This window comes from Elephas maximus, chromosome 2, assembly GCF_024166365.1.
Source record: "Elephas maximus indicus isolate mEleMax1 chromosome 2, mEleMax1 primary haplotype, whole genome shotgun sequence".
Lineage (NCBI taxonomy): Eukaryota > Metazoa > Chordata > Mammalia > Proboscidea > Elephantidae > Elephas > Elephas maximus.
This window is the reverse complement of record NC_064820.1, coordinates 108842698-108863053: the sequence shown is the minus strand read 5'-3', so window position 1 is coordinate 108863053 and position 20356 is coordinate 108842698.

Genomic DNA, 20356 nt, shown 5'->3' with positions numbered 1-20356 from the left:
TGGAAGAAAATGCACGGGAAGAGAGATTCTCCAATCACAGCATGATCAAAAACGGGACAGATGCCAGAAATATTACATAGGATGCATGTACGGGACTCACTCAAGGGGAGCTGAAATTGGGACTGGAAACCATGAGATACGTTTGCAGCTAATGGGGTTTAAAAGTCTTCAACATGGTGAAATTTGAAGTTGTAGTAGTACATAATTATGAGAAAAAACATGCATAGAAAGAGAACAGAAACTTGGCAGAGGGCCCCTAAATATGGAGAAGAAGTGGAAAACGAGCTAAAACTGGAAATGAAGAAGACGTCAGTAGGATAAAACCAAGAAAACATAATTTCACAGAAATTAAAGGATGAGTGTTTTAAGAAAGGGTCTATGAACAGTTGCCAGGTCCCTCAGAGAAACCAAGAAGAGTTTGGACATGGCCCCAAGAAAATGGCAATTTTATAGTGACTGAAGGTGGTGATGAAGCCTACAGTCAATTTGCCAGGAATTAGTAAATCCAAGTCTAGAGATATTTCTCAAAATATTTACTGGTTGTTTTCCCAAAGATCCAGTATCTCTCTAATAATTAATATTTCTTTATCTCTGGGTTCAATGTAAGAATATCAAGAAAACAAAATGTTCTCTTTCTGAATTTGTTAATACAATGTATACATGAATATGCTGTAAACATATATGATATATTAATTTTAGATATTATCAATTCTGTGAATCCATTTTTAGGTTTTTTTTTTTTACTCTAAGGCAAAAGAGAGATCAAATGACTTGACATTTTTGCTACAGTAAATCACAGGCAAAATGGGCCATCACGTAATGTGGATAGCACCAGGAATACCTTCTAATTTACCTAAAATAAGATTTTCATTTTCCGTACCTTTTTTTCACAATTTATTTTTAAATAAATTATAGGAAAGAAAAAATGTGATTTGTTAAGTATAACCGCATGAAAAAATATTACTCCCAAATTATTAAAAGCATCCTCCCCACTCTTAAATCAATCCTGACGTAGGATTCAGTAAACAAAATTCTTTTCTGTATTCTGGTATTTTATGACTCAGCAGCACGCATTTCTTCACTCAGCATCTCCTGTTTGAGTCTTATAGTTTACAAATCATGTTTTGTTTTCCTATTTTTTTAACTAAATGCAAGCAGGGACATTCAAACAAATAATTTCAGTTATAAAGTTGTGATGGGGAAAAATCTGTACTTCATTACCTAGGTCATTGCTTCTGCAAGAAAGAAGGAACTCAGGCAGGTAGGAATGAGAAAAGAAAATGTGTCATTTGAGGTGACCCGATTTCTGCATTCTGATGCATATTCCTTGAATAGATTCTTGCCTAATTAGGGTGGCTGTGTGGGGGGAGGTTCATGTACCCCAGGAATTTTTGCAATATTTTAGAAGAGCAAAGTTCAATTTTAAAAGGATTCTCTTTGAACTAAGATGATGTCTAAACCTAAGCATGCACATTCTCATATGGATTTGGAGGTAAATATCAAACTTTCAGGCTTTGACACCCTTTGCCCTTTATATTAGCCCACAGTGTCACCTCTGTATGCCTCAAGGGATACAGAGAAGTGATCCTACTGAATAAGTAACAGAATGAGAACTTGTTTATTGTTACTAGAAGCCAAGCATTCACCTTCACTACTGGCTTTAGCAAGGTTTCTTTTGTTACAAAGTATTTTGCAAATTTTAAGGTCCATTGATAAAATGTAATATAGGTTTATCCAAAAAAAAAAAAAAATTCAGACATTTTTGTACTGTATTTTCTTGAATCGCATTCACCTGGCCGTGGTTTAAACCTGCTATCATCTTATTTCTCTGAGATTCAGTCATTGTTTTCTACTGTCCATCTTGTATATTCCTCTTTTTTCCAATCTTCTATTCCTTCCTGAACAACTGCCAGTCTTACCCTCTACTGCCATTATCACACTCACCATCTAAAATTTGATTAGCTGTGCCCCATACAGACAGTCCTGTGCTAAGACATATTTGATTTATGACCAACCACACTTACCACTGGCTCTTTTTTTTTTTTTTTGTATATCTTATCATTTATGTATATGTACTACATACAATGTTGCAGCATGTAATTTGCTGATGCTATCATTTTCAGGTGTTAACTTTTAGATGTTAAATGTTATAATTTACTGTTCAAAACACTACTATATATTAACCTATGGCCTGGTCAACAAAGAAGTCTGTTTCAATGTAGGGAGATGTAACAGACAGGAAGTTGGACAATGTCCAATTCTAACGACATATGACCGCTGGACTGAATAGGCACCCAACAGCCCTTACAACTCTGACTTCACTGTTACAGCACTGACACTGGCTTCACTGTAATATTTTTCAGTGTATCTGGAACATTGCATCTTCCTGCGAGGGAGTTATGGGACAATGCATATAGCGGATTTGGAAAAAAATCTCTGAGTTATACAAACATGCTCCAAGTATTTGATCAGGACAAAGTGAGGATAGTGAGATGTTGTCTCATGTGTTTTGGACATGTTATCAGGAGGGACCAGTCCTGGAGAAGGGCATCATGCTTGGTAAAGTAGAGGATCAGTGAAAGAGAGGAAGACCCTCAACAAGATGAATTGACAAGTCCAAGACAGCCAAAGTATGACTTGAGTATATCCCACCTGAATTTAGAGATCATCTCAAGAAAAGACTGAACACTTAGTGACCAAAGGCCAGATGAGTTGTGGAGTGATATCAAGGACATCATACATGAAGAAAGCAAGAAGCCATTAAAGAGACAGGAAAGAAAGAAAAGATCAAAATGGATGTCAAAAGAGTCTCTGAAACTTGCTCTTGGATGTCAAGTAGCTAAAGCAAATGGAAGAAATGATGAAGTACAAAAGCTGAACAGAAAATTTCAAAGAGGAACTTGGGAAGACAAAGTAAGGTATTATAATGACATATGCAAAGACCTGGAGATAGAAAACCAGAAGGGAAGAACATGCTTGGCGTTTCTCAAGCTGAAAGAACGGAAGAAAAAATTTAAGCCTCGAGTTGCAATAGTGAAATATTCTACAGAAAAAAATATTAAATGATACAGGACACACCAAAAGAAGGTGGAAGGAATACACATATTCACTTAACCAAAAGGAATTCATTGATGTTTAACCACTTCAGGAGGTAGCATATGATCAGGAGCAGATAGTACTGAAGGAAGAGCTTCGCTGAAGCTGCACTGAAGGCCTTGGTGAAAAACGAGCCTCCAGGAATTGACGGAATACCAATGGAGACGTTCCAACAAAGAGATGCAGCACTGGAAGTGCTCACTCATCTACGCCAAGAAATTTGAAAGACAGCTACCTGGCCAATTGACTGAAAGAGATCCAAAGTTATGCCTATTCCAAAGAAAAGTGATCCAATAGAATGAGGAAATTATCAAATAATATCACAGGCAAGTAAAATTTCACTGAAGATCATTCAGAAATGGCTGCAGCAGTACGTGGATAGGGAACTGCCAGAAATTCAAGCCAGATTCAGAAGGGGATATGGAACCAGGAATATCATGTCTAATGGATGCTGGCTGAAAGCAGAGAATACCAGAAAGATGTTTACCTGTGTTTTACTGACTAGCCAAAGGCATTCGACTGTGTGGATCATAACAAATTATGGATAACATTGGGAAGAATGGGAATTCCAGAATGCTTAATTGTGCTCATAAGGAACCTATACATAGAATGAGATGTAGTCATTCAAATAGAAAAGGGAGATACTGCATGGTTAAAAGTCAGGAAAGGTATGCATCAGGACTGTATCCTTTCACCATACTTACTCAATCCGTATGCTGAGCAAATAACCAGAGAAGCTGGACTGCATAAAGAACAATGGGGCATCAGGATTGGTGGAAGACTCATTAACAACCTGCATTATGCAGATGAGACAACCTTTCTTGCTGAAAGTGAAGAGGACTTGAAGCACTTATTGATGAAGATTAAAGACCACAGCCTTCAGTATGGATTACATCTCAACATAAAGAAAACAAAAATCCTCATAACCGGACCGACAAGAAACATCATGATAAATGTAGAAAAGGTTGATATTGTCAAGGATTTCATTTTACTTGGATCAACAATCACCATCCATGAAAGCAGCAGTCAAGAAATCAAACAACGTATTGCATAGGACAAATCTGCTGCAAAAGATATCTTTAAACTGGTAAAAAGCAAAGATGTCACCTTGAAGACCAAGGTGTGCCTAACCCAAGTCATGGTGTTTTGAATTGTCTCATTTGCATGTGAAAGCTAAACAATGAGTAAGGAAGACTGAAGATGAATCTATGTCTTTGAATTGTGGTGTTGGCAAAGAATTTTGAATATACCCTGGACTGCCAAAAGAACAAATAAATCTGTCTTGGAGGAAGTGCAACCAGAATGCTCATTAGAAACAAGAATGGTGAGATTTCATTCCACATACTTTGGACATGTTATCAGGAGGGATCAGTGCCTGGAGAAAGACATCATGGTTGATAAAGTAGAACGTCCATGAATAAAAGGAAGACCCTCAAGGAGATGCATTGATACAGTGGCTGCAACAGTGGACTCAAGCATAACAATGATTGTGAAGATGGCACAGGACCAGGCAGTGTTTTGTTCTGTTCTACACAGTGTTGCTATGAGTCAGAATTGATTTGCTGGCACCTAACAACAACAATAAGCTGTGAGGAAAATTTCTGTTTGTTAAAGCCAACCATTTCTATTATAGCAGTACTTGATAACTAAGACATTTCCCAACCCCCAAACACAAATAAAGATCAGGTTTATAAAGGTACTGATAATAAAAAAAAATAATAATAATGATAACTTCAGTAGAAAAGTGAGGTATTTCAGTTATGTCAGAACCAGCTTATGAGGGAGTGGTCGGAACAGAATCTTGTCATAAGTAGGGGACTACCTGTATGTCGTTCTTAGAAACTTCTCTCATCGAGCCTAGTATCTAAGAGACAAAGTAGCACACCATAACATTAAAAAAAAAAAAAAAAAACTTTTTATTTGTTTCACCTTTTTATAGTGAAATATTCCAGTGCTGATTTCTAATATTTTCTTGCAAAGAAGAGGAAACTACTTTATCACTGAGATAGTTAATATTATCTATGGGGAGATGGCAATAATTCTCAGTGGTCTGGCAGACACTAGATTAAGTGCTCTTCCATGTTGTTGTTGTTGTTAGGTGCTTTTGAGTATGTTCTGATTCATAGGATCCTATGTACAACCACACAAGACACTTCCCGGTCCTGTGCCACCTTCACAATTGTTGCTACGTTTGAGCCCATTGTTGTAGCCACCGTGTCCATCCATCTTGTTGAGGGTCTTCTTTTTTCACTGACCCTGTACTTTACCAGGCATGATGTCCTTCTCCAGGGACTGGTACTTTCTGATAACATGTGCTAAGTAGATAAGAGAAAGTCTCGCCATCCTTGTGTCTAAGAAGCATTCTGGCTGTACTTCTTCCAAGACTCCTTCCACCACTTGTCTATGAGTTTGTCATACTTTGGTGGCTTGCATGTTTCTGTGGTGTTGGAAGCTATGTCACCAGTATTTCGAATACCAGCAGGGTTCCTATGGTAGACAGGTTTCAGCAAAGCTTCCAGACTAAGATAGGCTAGGAAGAAGGACCTGGCAATCTACTTCTAAAAAATATGGCCAGTGAAAACCTTATGAATAACATTACTTCCATAAAGTAATATAATGTAATTCCTTTCCATTTTGTGAACTGATGTGAGCAGTCAATCAGTTGAAAGGAGAGATTCCTGGAGACAGTGCCCTGCCTCCAGTATATAAATGGATGTTCTGGCCAAGCCCACTTGCTCTTGACCCTGCACTCCTTTTGTCCCCTGACCTTTGGTTCTTGGGACATAAGCCTGCAGAAGTCTCTAGCCTGCCACCTAACCTGCAGATCTTGGACTTGCCAGCCCCTGAAATCCCGTGAGCCAGCAGAGGTCTCCAGCCTGCCACAGGACGCACATATTTGGGACTTGACAGCCCTCACAATTGCATGAGCCATTTCCTTGAAAATTATCTCTCTATTTATATATATTTATATACATTACACTAGTTTAACTCTTCTAGAGAACCCAGACTAAGGCGATCACCATGGTACAAATTATTTTCTCTCAACAGTAGAATTTAAAGCCACTGGACTGTAACTTGAAATCCTGGTGGTGTAGTGGTTAAGAGCTACAGCTGCTAATCCAACAGTCGGCAGTTCGAATCCACCAGGCGCTCTTTGGAAACCCTATGGAGCAGTTCTACTCTGCCCTATAGGGTTGCTATGAGTCTGAGTTAACTCGACGGAACTGGTTTGGTTTGGTTTTGGTTAGACTATAAATTAAGGAATTTTTGCCCCTTCTTTGACTCTGTCCTCTCACCCTCACTGTGTCTTCAGAAGGCTAAGCCTACCAATACTGCCAGATTAATAAAGAACGATAACAAAACTAAATAATTCAAGAGTACCCAGTATGTTCTATCAAGATGCCACTTAAGAGAATTTCTACTTTGGAATCAGTGTAGCTCAAGAGTGGGACTGATAGCTTTATGCTAGCTTCCAATTTCCTTTCTTGCAGTGTGTACTTTAGATCCATTAATGTGAGATGTAAAGTTTAGAGAAATTCACACAGATGGCAATAAATGTAAATGTATCATCATCATCCTAAGAGATGGTCCTACCAAAAGCGCATCTTAAAAAGGTCTAGACAGATTTATAAATGATGGAGACATGAATGGTAGAGAATAGAAGATGTAAATTTTGTGCCATGTCTTTACTTTTGACTTCAGGAAAGCAAGTTTTTCCTCTCTGTGTGGCCTTCAGGATCCCTCTTGATAGAAGAACACTGAGCAAGATTCAGATGAACATGGCCCTTTACTGGCCACCAAGCTTCACTACATTGCCTTGGTTAAAATAGACTTGCCAAATCACTCCTAGAAGGGCATTTAATTCCATCCTGATCAAATTTTACAGGTCTGTGATTCAAACTATTCCATGTTGACGGCCTCAAGACTTCATCAGGAATGAATCTATTCTGCTTGGAAGCTTAGTTAGTATTCGAGAAAGACCTCCGTGATTAGCCAAATCAAAACCTTTCAGTGACGGCAGCAGCCACATTCAGACCAAAGCTTTGCAGCTGACTTTTCTAACAATACATTTCCTCTCTTTAATCATGGGCTAAAACACATGATTTTGTTTCTCGCTTTCAGTAAATAATCGAACTGTGAGCAAAATGTGTAATTTAAAGGAGATAAGAGTCAAACCTTCCACCTCACCCCAGGTAGATGAGATGCTTCCTCTGCAATGTTACTCTGCATATGCCCTCGCAGTCCTGTCATCCCAGCTCCATATTCAAATGACGTACGTGAACCCTTTAGAATCCTTCTGCCAAGGGGAGCAACTGAACCCAGGCAACTCAAATTTGTGTGAAAAATCCCCACAGGAGTACACCAGAGAATTCTCTGCCTGACCAGGCAGAGACATCGCAAGCATACTTAGCAGCTAGAGTCAGCTTTAGGTTAATTGACCTGCTTATTGGAAGAAGCTCGTTTCCCAGAGCCTTTAGGAGCCATAGTTTTCCTTTCCTTAAGAAGACACTGGGCACGTTTCTCTAGGTCTGTACAAAGATTCTAAATAGCCATCTTCCAGTTACCTCAGCTTATTCATTTATTTATTTATTTATTTTTAAGCTCATTGACTGGCATCTCTCCTAGCTTAAGCATGCAGACAAGTAGAAAATTCTGATTTCTTGTTTCATACATGGTTAGTTGTTTAGTGTTATCATTTGCTGGTCTGCTAAGCTCTTTGATGACTTTAGTAGGCAAGAAAGTACCTCCAGTTTACAGCTGAGTACCTTGACTGGCATAGGGCTGTACTGGATGGGAGCTTATTTGGATGTCTGGCTGTTTGTTCATGGTTTTTTGATGCTCTTGCTTCTGCTTCAAAACAGCAGTTAATCAAGACATCTGACAAGTCCTCCCAGGCTTGCTTTACAACAGCTCATTGCCCAGCATCACCTGCTCCACAGCCCCTAAGAGAGTGTTGTTAATTGCCATGAGTGGATTCCAGCTCATGGTAAACTCATGTGTGCAGAGTAGAACTTTGCTGTAGGGTTTTCAAGGCTATGAGCTTACAGAAGCAGATTACCAGGCCTGTCTTCCAAGGTGCCTCTAAGTGGGTTCCAACCACTGATCTTTTAGCTAGTAGTCTAGGGTGTAACTGCTTTGTTAAGTATTGTTCCCCAATATTGCTGGAGATGCATTTTGGTGAGAATCCTTGTGGCCAGTTTACTCTCATAACTAACATTTTTCTCCTAAATGTGCATATTCTCTGCCTGATTCTTTTTGCAACAAACAGCCACAGACGTTAAAGATGAAGTCTGTGGCCATCAGAGTGAACGACAATGATGATAATAATAATAAAATAAATGTCATTCATTCATTTTTCTGATTTAATATTTACAATAATCATGAGAAATGTGTATAATTATCCTTGTTTTATTAATGAGGAAGTGAAATAAAGAGGGGTTAAGACAAAACTTAGAGTAGCGTAATATTATTACCAGAATTTTTTTTCCCCTCCTGTTATTTCTCTCTGAACCTTCCAAAGCAAGAAGTATATTTATCATCTTAGGGTAGAATTTGAGAAAAAGAAAGAAATAGCCACTGTCTGGTTTTGGTGTTCTCCCAAACCTAGGTTTAGTAATTTAGACAAAAGTATTAGAAATTGTGCCTTTGAGGGAAAAAAATATTAAAAGTAAGGAAGGGAGGAGCTTTCCCACTGGGTTAAAAAATTCTCCCACTTTAGTTGTCTATGTATATGTGGAGGGGGTGGGTGAGAAACCAAGAAACAAACAAACAACAACAAAAAAAATGTGTGGTCCTGGATTGAGGATCTTGCTTTCTGGCAAAAAGCTAAGGACGTGTTAATTGCTAACAGTCCTGTTTTGTACATGGGGCTACAGACAGCCTAGGAGATTCCCGCATCTGAGGTAACAAGAAAGGATGACTCTAGAATTTTCATTTCAATGAATGGATGATGGATGATTTTGCATAACAAGACATATGTTGGGTGCTCAATACATACTTATGGAAATAGTGATGAAGATTTGGGGGGAAGGGAATTTTAGCTTAGAAATTTTGAGTTTGAGGTGATAGCAGGGCATCCAGGAGAAGATATCTAGAAAGCAAATAGGAAAGGTGGTTCTGGAAATTAAGGAAGAGATCTGGACTAGGGACATAGTTTGATGTGATGGTTAAACCTATGAAATATGATGATTACAAAGACATTTGCTACATGGAACAGTCTTGCTTCAGTCATTTTTTAATTCCACGTTTCGTAAACAATACCTGGCACATCATTTATTCTCAAATTAACATTCACCGGACAAATGTATGAAAAGAATAGATGGAAAGAGAGGAAAAGAAGTCATACATGGGGGGAAGAACCAGGAGCATAACCTACCACATAATTGAAAAGTTTCAAATATATTGAAACCTCATTGATTATCAGGATAATCTTTAAATTAATCGATACAGATTAATTTAGAGGGTTTAAACATGGTTCTACATTCCTATCACCTGGGGGACTGAAAAAAAAAAGAAAAAGGAAAAAAGAATGCCTAGTGCCTGGGCCCCGCCTCAGACCACTTAAATCAGAATCTCTCGCAGAGGGATCCAACAGTATTTTTTAAACTCTTACTCCACAGATGATTCTAATTTTCAGCCAAAGTCAAGGACCACTAAATTAGATGATCTGTATGATTGCTTAAAGGTTGAACATTCTAACTTTTAGCAACTTTTTGAGTACTTACTATATACAAAAATATATTATTACACCTTGACTTTCCCAAAGCTTCTCAGTCTATATCTTATTTAAATGCTTCATTATTCTTCCAGGACCCACAGTTATCTTTGATCCTTGTTTCTCTTCATCCCCAGCATTCCACCACTCATCACTGATTCTTTCCAACAGTTTATCTTTATCTCTCCCTTGCTTTACATTTTCTTTCCCACATTGCTGGCTTGCTTCTACATTTTCTCTTGCGTCAGTGCTAATATTATGTTAAATGATCTCTTTGACTTAAATTTCTGGTCACTGCAATCTACTTCTTTTCTTGCCACCAAATTTACCTTCCTCAACACAGGTCAGATTGTGGCACTATCAGGCTTGGAAGCCTTTTGTGAATTCCTGTTACTTAGAAAACAGAGTAAAAAACTTCATAGGCTTGTATTCATCATTAACTAACCACAACCTTATGGTCTAGCTCAGTCCCTTCTGCATCCTTGCTCTGGTCCAGTGTTTTAACCTCTAAGTATTGTATACCCAGGCTTTACCATATACATTAACCCCTTTGTGTCTTCAAGTTATCTTCCCTCCTTTATTTATAAAAATCTGAATTTTTCAAGAACGCGACTTCAAAAACCACTCCAGGGATTCTTTTCCTCCTCGAGTCAGAATTACTTCTTCTCTATGAGATATTCTCCTGACACATGTCACATTGTATCTATATTACAACTCTTAATATGTTATGTCTTACTTTATGGTTAATTGCTTTAAACTTCGTTCTCCCACACTAGATTTTGATCCCTTAGAGCTGAGCTATCAAGTCTTAGTATCTTAGTATTCCGCATTTCATCTACCACCACGCTTTAGGCATACTAAGTAGTTAATACGGGTTTGTTGCTCTGGCTTGAACTGAATTGACTAGCTGTATGCTAAGGGCTGGAGCCCCGGGGACTCAGTGGTTAAAGGCTCAGTTACTGACCTAAAGTCAGCAGTTCAAATCCACCAGGTGCTCCTTGGAAACCGTATGGGTCATTTCTACTCTGTCCTATCGGGTTGCTATGATTTGGAATCGACTCAATGGCAACGGGTTTGTTTATTTCTTGGTTTTATGCTAACAGTATTTTTGTATAAAAATAAAATAAATATGTCCTCAGAACCTAGTAAACACTTTCCATAAGAGGGGTATATTGAACGTTAATACAACTGATTGCTTTTTTCTTTTTTTAAGCATTTATTAATTAATGTGTTTTGAAGGTATAAGAAGGTCTCACGACAAATTCATTTGGGTTTTTTTTGTTTGTTTGTTTTGACCCTATTTATGTGTCAAACCAGGAGCAAAAAAAAAAAAAAAAAAAAATCCTGCAAGAAAGCCTAGCTCATCTAACAAAACCAATTTTATTTTTTCAGGACTTAAGGTAAATTGTGTTTCTGAAGTAATCAGCTTGGATTTAGTCCACCTCTTTGTTAAAGTTAATGGATTTTTCTTTCTATTTAATAATTATGGTAAAGGCTATTTCTGAATAACTGTGGGTTTAAAAAAGCAAAATTTTAAAAATGACAGCTCTTAAGGCCTTTTTTTTTTTATAAAATGAAAGTCAAAATTGCTCACATCGTGTCGTCTAGGTTGTACCATGCATTAAGAAAACATTCTACCAGAATAAATAGTAAGTGACTTTCCTAGCCACATGCCTTCTGCTTAACTAGTGACTCATCCAGAGAAGCCCTACTCAGTTCTTGCTTCCCTAGGCATATAGGTGACATAATGCAGAGATGGAAGCTATAGTTACTGTGTTCAGTTTTTTTTTATTATTTTTTCCAATGATTTATAGAAAATCACCTGTCTAACCTGTCTGCAAAATTATTTTATTAATAAGGTTTTCCAAATCCAAATTAAAATCTATTAAAGACAGAAAAAAAATCACACAATTCCTATTCTTTTTCCCTTTGTATTAGAAAGAATTTCTTTTCTGGTTACTGATTTCTCTGTTATTTTGTCCAAACACAGCTGTTTGAATACAAAGCTGAAAAGTAATTGTGAGTTACTGCCTGGGAATTCATACATACCTCTTTTGGTGAATTAAAAATTCAAACATAGGCTTTCATTTTCAAAAGTATTTACCTATTTCTGAACAGTCTCATTATTAACAGCCTCCTCGCCTCAACAAAAAATCTTTTAGCTGATCATTTTAATATAATCTTCCACAGCAATGCTGGATGGGTTTGACTTGCCAAACTTTAGGTTAGTAGATGAATACAAACATTAATTAATTAAAAGACTTAAAATTGTCATCAGTTGAAATTGGGCCTATTGATCAATAGAGTAATTGCTAGAATATTTTCCAAAGACAATGGAAAGGTGGTTAAGGGGTTTAACCAAGAAGTGAAGATATATATAGTTTGGAGGGAGCCAAACTCAGGGAGGTAGACTCAGGTTTAGGGTGTACGGAAATTAACCTGGCTCAGTAATGGTGGTTTCAACTAGAGGAATTGGAATGGAGAGGCATAACGGATTTGAGTAATAAATTAGAAGTGGATACAACATGAATTTGAAATGAATTGAACAGGGTAAAGAGAGAAGGGTGGTGGAGAAATCAAAGAGAACAAGTTGGTTGTAAGTGGGGTCACTATGAATCCAAAATCGACTGGATGGTACCTAACAACAACAATAAAGTGTGTGATAGGGAGGCTAGAGGAAAAATTGGATTATGGCAAGAAATAATGATTTAAAATTTGAACTTGTTGAGTATTAGGCATCTAAGAGAAATTCAGTTGGGAGTAGGTAGTTGTATATATGGATCTAGAACTTAGAAGCAGCATATGTGTTAAAGATACAAATTAGGAAATAAATATATATGATGCTAAGTAAAGCTTTGAGAAATACTGAGTGATCTAGAATAGAAAGCATATAATGGGAGAAGAGAAGAAAGCCTATAAAAATACCCCAATGATCACCCTCACATAAGTGTAAAGGCAGGAAGAATTCATACAGGTGACTGAGAAATGAAGTGTGATCACAGAATCTAAGAGAGAAGAATGCTTTAAAAAGCAGGGAGTGTCCAATAGCATCAAAAGCTATAGGGAGTTGATGTAAATAAGGACCAAAAAAAGTCTATTAGACTTAGCAAAAAGAAGGCTATCATCATGGTAACAATAGTGTCAGTGTGGTCAGAGTTGTGGAGGTAAAAGCAAGATTACAGTACTATATGTAATATGATAAAGTAGAAACAGTGAGTAACCAGCAGTAGGACAGACTCTCCTACCTTGACGGGATGAAAGAAGAGAATGCGGACATAGGCAGGTTTATAAGCTTGTAAATAAGGTGAGAGTTTCTCTTTCTCTCTAGAATTTAAGGTAAGATCAATTGGCGCAAGAACATGCACGTGGAAATAAACTAATAAATGCAAAAACTGAACGACATACATAGAAACCTATACACAAACATGGACACATATTTAAACTCATAAACACTAACACTTAAACACATATAAATACACATAAATGGAGACACTACATGATGTTCAGAAGTAGTAGGATTGTATGAAAAGAAAAGGATTATTGAAAAAATCCCTGAAGAGAATGTCAGCGAAAATTGAGTATGATTTCTCAGCGTTATTGAGGTACAGGTAATGTAGAGACTATTAATTTATATTGACACTCATCTGCTTATCAATGCAATTTATTCAGCAGTATTCAGAGAGAATAAAGAAAGAAAACCTCTGGATAGCTTGATAGAACCAAAGATAAGATGGAATTAGTGACACAGTGGTTAAAGCACTCTGCTGCTAACCGAAAGTTCGGTGGTTCGAACCAAGAAGCCTCTCTTTGGGAGAAAGATGTGGCAGCCTGCTTCCGTAAATATTTACAGTCTTAGAAACACTATAGAGCAGTTCTACTCTGCCCTTAGGGTCAATACGAGTAGGTATGGACTTGATGACAATGGGTTTGGGTTTTTGGGGAGTAAGAAAGTTAGAAAAGAGAGAGTCGTATCAGCTAATGCAATATTCGAATTCATTATTTCAGAGATGAAGTTGATGTGATCATAAGATTTAGGCTGTGGCCCTAGAAAGGGGGTGACTGAACTAAAAGAGAGGTGAAAGTCATTGGAGATGAGAAGATTAAGAAATTTTGTGACTAGAATATCTACTGGATCATCAGTGTGGCCACGAAATTATCTACTCCAATGTTAGGAAGAAAGGTAGCAAGGAGGACGGTGAGCCAGGTTCTAGAGTCTTCAAGAAATTGGGGTGGGTGGGTGACAAGGCAGGATAGTAAACATGTGGAATACCATAGTATAATCTAGATTAGAGCTGGGGACCTTTTAGTTGAAAGCAGACTTTTTTTTTTCTGTAGTATAATACATACTTATTATTAAAAATTAAAAGAGAAAAAGAAAATCCAAAGTCTAATCATGTGGAGATTACAACCATTAATATGTTTGCACAATCTTCTACAGTATGTTTACAACAACAGAAACAAGGTTTTTTGTTTGCTTGTTTTTTCCATGAAATGCAGAAGTAATTATCTGCGATTGGGAAACGAGGACAAAGGCAAACTCCCATTCCAACCCTGAGATAAGTGGTGTGTCGGAAAAAGTGTGTCCTCCAGTAGAGAGGAGAAATAGTGCCTTAAGGGGAAAGCAATTGTCAGCTAAATGAAAGAAGTGCCTGTAAGTTTGTTTGATTATATAGTGACTACATGGGTGTTTAGTAATCACAGATTTCAAAAATCATAGAAGAATGTTTAGAGAAAGGAAATCTGGAAAAGGATGGAGCATGGTAAAAGGAGTATAAAACTACATCCACTGAGGATATGGGAGGAGAAAGATGATTAGAAGGATTCCATCTTGGATGATGATCAAGGAACATGAGGCACAGCAGATAAGGCAAGGCTGGCAGGAAATTCTTCATAAGTTGGAGGACATTAATGCCTTTCAGAGATCGGCTGCAGGATAGCACTCTTTTTCTTACTCACTCAGAAATAAGCTTTGAACACCTCCGATGGGCCAGGGATTCTTAGAGTCCAGTTCCTAGGGTATAAACTGATAAACAAGAGGTTTGTTATTGTTGTTAGGTGCCGTCGAGTTGGTTCTGACTCATAGTGACCCTATGCACAACAGAACGAAACACTGCCCGGTCCTGAGCCATCCTTACAATCGTTATGCTTGAGCTCATTGTTGCAGCCACTGTGTCAATCCATCTCATTGAGAGTCTTCCTCTTTTCCACTGATCCTGTACTCTGCCCAGCATGATGTCCTTCTCTAGGGACTGATCCCTTCTGACAACATGTCCAAAGTATGTAAGACGCAGTCTCACCATCCTTGCCTCTAAGGAGCATTCTGGCCACACTTTTTCGAAGACAGATTTGTTCGTTCTTTTGGCAGTCCATGGTGTATTCAATATTCTTCACCAACACCACAATTCAAAGCCGTCAACTCTTCTTCGATCTTCCTTATTCATTGCCCAGCTTTCACATGCACATGATGCGATTGAAAATACCATGGCTTGGGTCAGGAGCACCTTAGTCTTCAGGGTGACATCTTTGCTCTTCAGCACTTTAAAGAGGTCCTTTGCAGCAGATTTGCCCAATGCAATATGTCTTTTGATTTCCTGACTGCTGCTTCCATGGCTGTTGATTGTGGATGCAAGTAAAATGAAATCCTTGACAACATCAATCTTTTCTCCATTTATCATGATGTTGTTCATTGGTCCAGTTGTGAGGATTTTTGTTTTCTTTATTTTGAGGAGTAATCTGTACTGAAGGCTGTGGTCTTTGATCTTCATTAGTAAGTGCTTCAACTCCTCTTCACTTTCAGCAAGCAAGGTTGTGTCATCTGCATAATGCAGGTTGTTAATGAGTCTTCCTCCAATCCCTATGTAACGTTCTTCTTCATATAGTCCAGCTTCTTGTATTATTTATTCAGTATACAGATTAAATAGGTATGGTGAAAGAATACAACCCTCACGCACACCTTTCCTGACTTTAAACCAATCAGTATCCAAACAACCACCTCTTGATCTAAGTAAAGGTTCCTCATGAGCACAATTAAGTGTTCTGGAATTCCCATTCTTCTCAGTGTTATCCATAGTTTGTTATGATCCACACAGTCGAATGCCTTTGCATAGTCAATAAAACATAGGTAAACATCCTTCTGGTATTCTCTGCTTTCAGCCAGGATCTATCTGACATCAGCAATGATATCCCTTGTTCCATGTCCTCTTCTGAAACCAGCCTGAATTTCTGGCAGTTCCCTGTCGATTTACTGGTGCAGCCATTTTTGAATGATCTTCAGCAAAATTTTACTTGTGTGTGATATTAATGATATTGTTCTATAATTTCCACATTCGGTTGGATCACATTTCTTGGGAATAGGCATATATGTGGATCTCTTCCAGTCAGTTGGCCAGGAAGCTGTCTTCCATATTTCTCGGCATAGACGAGTGAGCACCTCCAGTGCTACATCTGTTTGTTGAAACATCTCAATTGATATTCCATCAATTCCTGGAGCCTTGTTTTTCACCAATGCCTTCAGAGCAGCTTGGACCTCTTCCTTCAGCACCATCGGTTTTTGATCATATGCTACCTCTTGAAATGGTGGAATATTGACTAATTCTTTTTGGTATAAAGACTCTGTGTATTCCTTCCATCTTCTTTTAATGCTTCCTGCATCATTTAATATTTTCCCCATGGAATCCTTCAGTATTGCAACTCAAGGCTTGAATTTTTTCTTCAGTTCTTTCAGCTTGAGAAACGCCGAGCGTGTTCTTCCCTTTTGGTTTTCCATCTCTAGCTCTTTGCACATGTCGTTATAATACTTTACTTTGTCTTCTCAAGAGGCCCTTTGAAATCTTCTGTTTAGTTCTTTTACTTCATCAATTCTTCCTTTTGCTTTAGCTGCTCGACACTCAAGAGCAAGTTTCAGAGTCTCCTCTGACATCCATCTTGGTCTTTTCTTTCTTTCCTGTGTTTTCAGTGACCTCTTGCTTTCTTCATGGATGATGTCCTTGACGTCATTCCACAACTCATCTGGTCTTCGGTCACTAGTGTTCAAGGCATCAAATCTGTTCTTCAGGTGGTCTCTAAATTCAGGTGGGATATACTTAAGTTCATATTTTGACTCTCATGGACTTAGTCCAATTTTCTTCAGTTTCAGCTTGAACTTGCATATGAGCAATTGATGGTCTGTTCCACAGTCGGCCCCTGGCCTTGTTCTGATTGGTCATATTGAGCTTTTCCATCATCTCTTTCCACAGATGTAGTCAATTTGATATCCGTGTGTTCCATCTGGTGAGGACCATGTTTATAGTCTCCGTTTATGTTGGTGAAAGAAGGTATTTGCAATGAAGAAGTCATTGGTCTTGCAAAATTCTATCATTTGACCTCCAGCATTGTTTCTATCACCAAGGCCATATTTTCCAACTACTGATCCTTCTTCTTTGTTTCCAACTTTCGCATTCCAATTGCCAGTAATTATCAATGCATCTTGATTGCATGTTCGATCGATTTCAGACAGGAGCAGCTGATAAAAATCTTCTATTTCTTCATCTTTGGCCCTAGTAGTTGGTGTGTAAATTTCAATAATAGTCGTATTAACTGGTCTTCCTTGTAGGGGTATGGATATTATCCTATCACTGACAGCGTTATACTTCAGGATAGATCTTGAAATGTTCATTTTGACGATGAATGCAACACCATCCCTCTTCAATTTGTCATTCCCAGCATAATAGATTATATGATTGCCTGATTCAAAATGGCCAATACCAGTCCATTTCAGCTCACCAATGGCTAGGATATCGATGTTTATGCTTTCCATTTCATTTTTGATGATTTCCAATTTTCCTAGATTCATACTTCGTACATTCCAGGTTCCGATCATTAACGGATGATTGCAACTGTTCCTTCTCATTTTGAGTCGTGCCACATCAGCAGATGAAGGTCCTGAAAGCTTTACTCCATCCACGTCATTAAGGTCGACTCTACTTTGAGGAGGCAGCTCTTCCCTAGTCATCTTTTGAGTGCCTTCTAACCGGGGGGGCTCATCTTCCAGCACTATATCAGACAATGTTCTACTGCTATTCATAAGGTTTTCACTGGCTAAAGCTTTTCAGAAGTAGACTGCTGGATCCTTCTTCCTAGTCTGTCTTAATCTGGAAGCTCAGCTGAAACCTGTCCTCCATGAGTGACCCTGCTGGTATCTGAATACTGGTGGCATAGCTTCCAGCATCACAGCAACACACAAGTCCCCACATTACGACAAACTGACAGACAAGGGATACATAACTCCTACCCTCAGAGAGCAAACAGAATGGCAAACAGTATATTTTTTGTATATTTCAATTGAATGAATGAAAGTGGACAAGTACAAAGCAATCTGTCCTCATGAAAAGGAATATGAGGAAAGCTTCCAGTGAAACAGGAACTGACCCAGGGGAGGAACAATGTACCTCTATTATAGTTTTCAGATAAAATAATTTAAAAATACAACATATCCAACCAGATGTTAGCATTTTTTTATAACATTAAAAAGATTTTTTAGTATAAACTGAGAAGAACACTTACTTTTGTGTTTATGAGGGGGGAAGGGAGGGAGGGTGGGAGAGGGTTTTTTGCTGATTAGTTAGTAGATAAGAACTACTTTAAGTGAAGGGAAGGACAATACTCAATACATGGAAGGTCAGCTCAACTGGACTGGACCAAAAGCACAGAAGTTTCCGGGATAAACTGAATGCTTCAAAGGTCAGTGGAACAAGGGTGGGGGTTTGGGGACCATGGTTTAAGGGGGCTTCTAAGTCAATTGGCAAGATAATTCTATTATGAAAACATTCTGCATCCCACTTTGAAATGTGGCGTCTGGGGTCTTAAATGCTAACAAGCGGCCATCTAAGATGCATCAATTGGTCTCAACCCACCTGGATCAAAGGAGAATGAAGAACACCAAGGTCACACGATAACTAAGAGGCAGAAAGGGCCACATGAACCAGAGACCTACATCATCCTGAGACCAGAACTAGTTGGTGCCCGGCCACAACCGATGACTGCCCTGACAGGGAGCACAACAGAGAACTCCCGAGGGAACAGGAGATCAGTGGGATGCAGACCCCAAATTCTCACAAAAAGACCATACTTAATGGTCTGACTGAGACTAGAGGAATCCCGGCGGTCATGGTCCTCAAACCTTCTGTTGGCCCAGGACAAGAACCATTCCCGAAGACAACCCATCAGACATGAAAGGGACTGGACAGTGGGTAGGAGAGAGATGCTGATGAAGAGTGAGCTATTTGTATCAGGTGGACATTTGAGACTGTGTTGGCATCTCCTGTCTGGAGGGGGAATGGGAGGATAGAGAGAGTTGGAAGCTGGCAAAATTGTTACGAAAGGAGAGACTGGAAGGGCTGACTCATTAGGGGGAGAGCAAGTGGGAGTACGGAGTAAGGTGTATATAAACTTACTTGTGACAGTTTGTCTCGATTTGTAAACGTTCACTTGAAGCTCAATAAAAGTTAATAAAAAAAAAATTTTTAGCACTGGGGGATCAGTATAAACACCCAGGGGTGTCCATGTCTTAAAAATATTGAGAAAGGGTAACAAGATGCATATATCACACACTTAAATGTTTTAGGTATGATTATTAAATCTTATTTTACATATAAGATTCCTTTGATGTAATTTGCCACCATACAATTCCAGGCATATGTACAAAAAAAAAAAGATTCACTGGTTTTTTGAAATATGATTTATTTCACAAAGACAGAGAGCATGGCTTTGCAAAACTATAGCAATCCATCATTTCTTGCATAAACAGCAAAAACCATTTTATGTTTACACAGATAAACTGCTAATATGCTTCAATACATGTGTGTCATACCAGAAACCCCTAAAAACTGTCCACAGCAAATTTCTTCTTATTAGGTACTAATTATTTCATTCCTGAAGGTTTCATATCTTTCAAAGATAAAAATGATAATACTCATAAGAAAATAATATTCAATAATTTTGTACATATTTATTATAAGCATTTTTAAAATAGCCTTTTGATCTAAATATAGAGATTTTTACACTATTACCAATATAATCCCTAACAAGTTAAATCCATAGTTAGCATCAGTGATTTTTTTTTTTTTTTTTTGGAGCTGATGGACTGTGATCGAATGATAGTTATTCCTAGACCAAGAAAATGTGACCTGCTTGCCAGTGAAAAGCATAAAAAGCTTTTTAGTTCATTCTGGGGCAGCTGTATTACAAGCAGTTATGCTCTAAGCTTTAGTAATATTTTTCTGAGAGCAAGCACCACAGGGAGGCAGAGGATTCGCAGAGGAGGAATGGCAGTTACATTTTAGCATCGCAGAGTGAGGACAAGTGCTCACCTTTGTAGGCAGCTGCCCCTGTGGCACAAGCTGGCATGTGGTCCCATGAAAGGACATCACCTCACTCACCATAGGCAGTGTAGGTTAGAAACACACTGTCCAGCAGACAGATGAGGACAAAGTCATAGATTTTTTAAAAATCTAATTTCTGATTACCACTAATTCAGAGGCTTGTCTCTATAGAACTCTGTTAGAAACA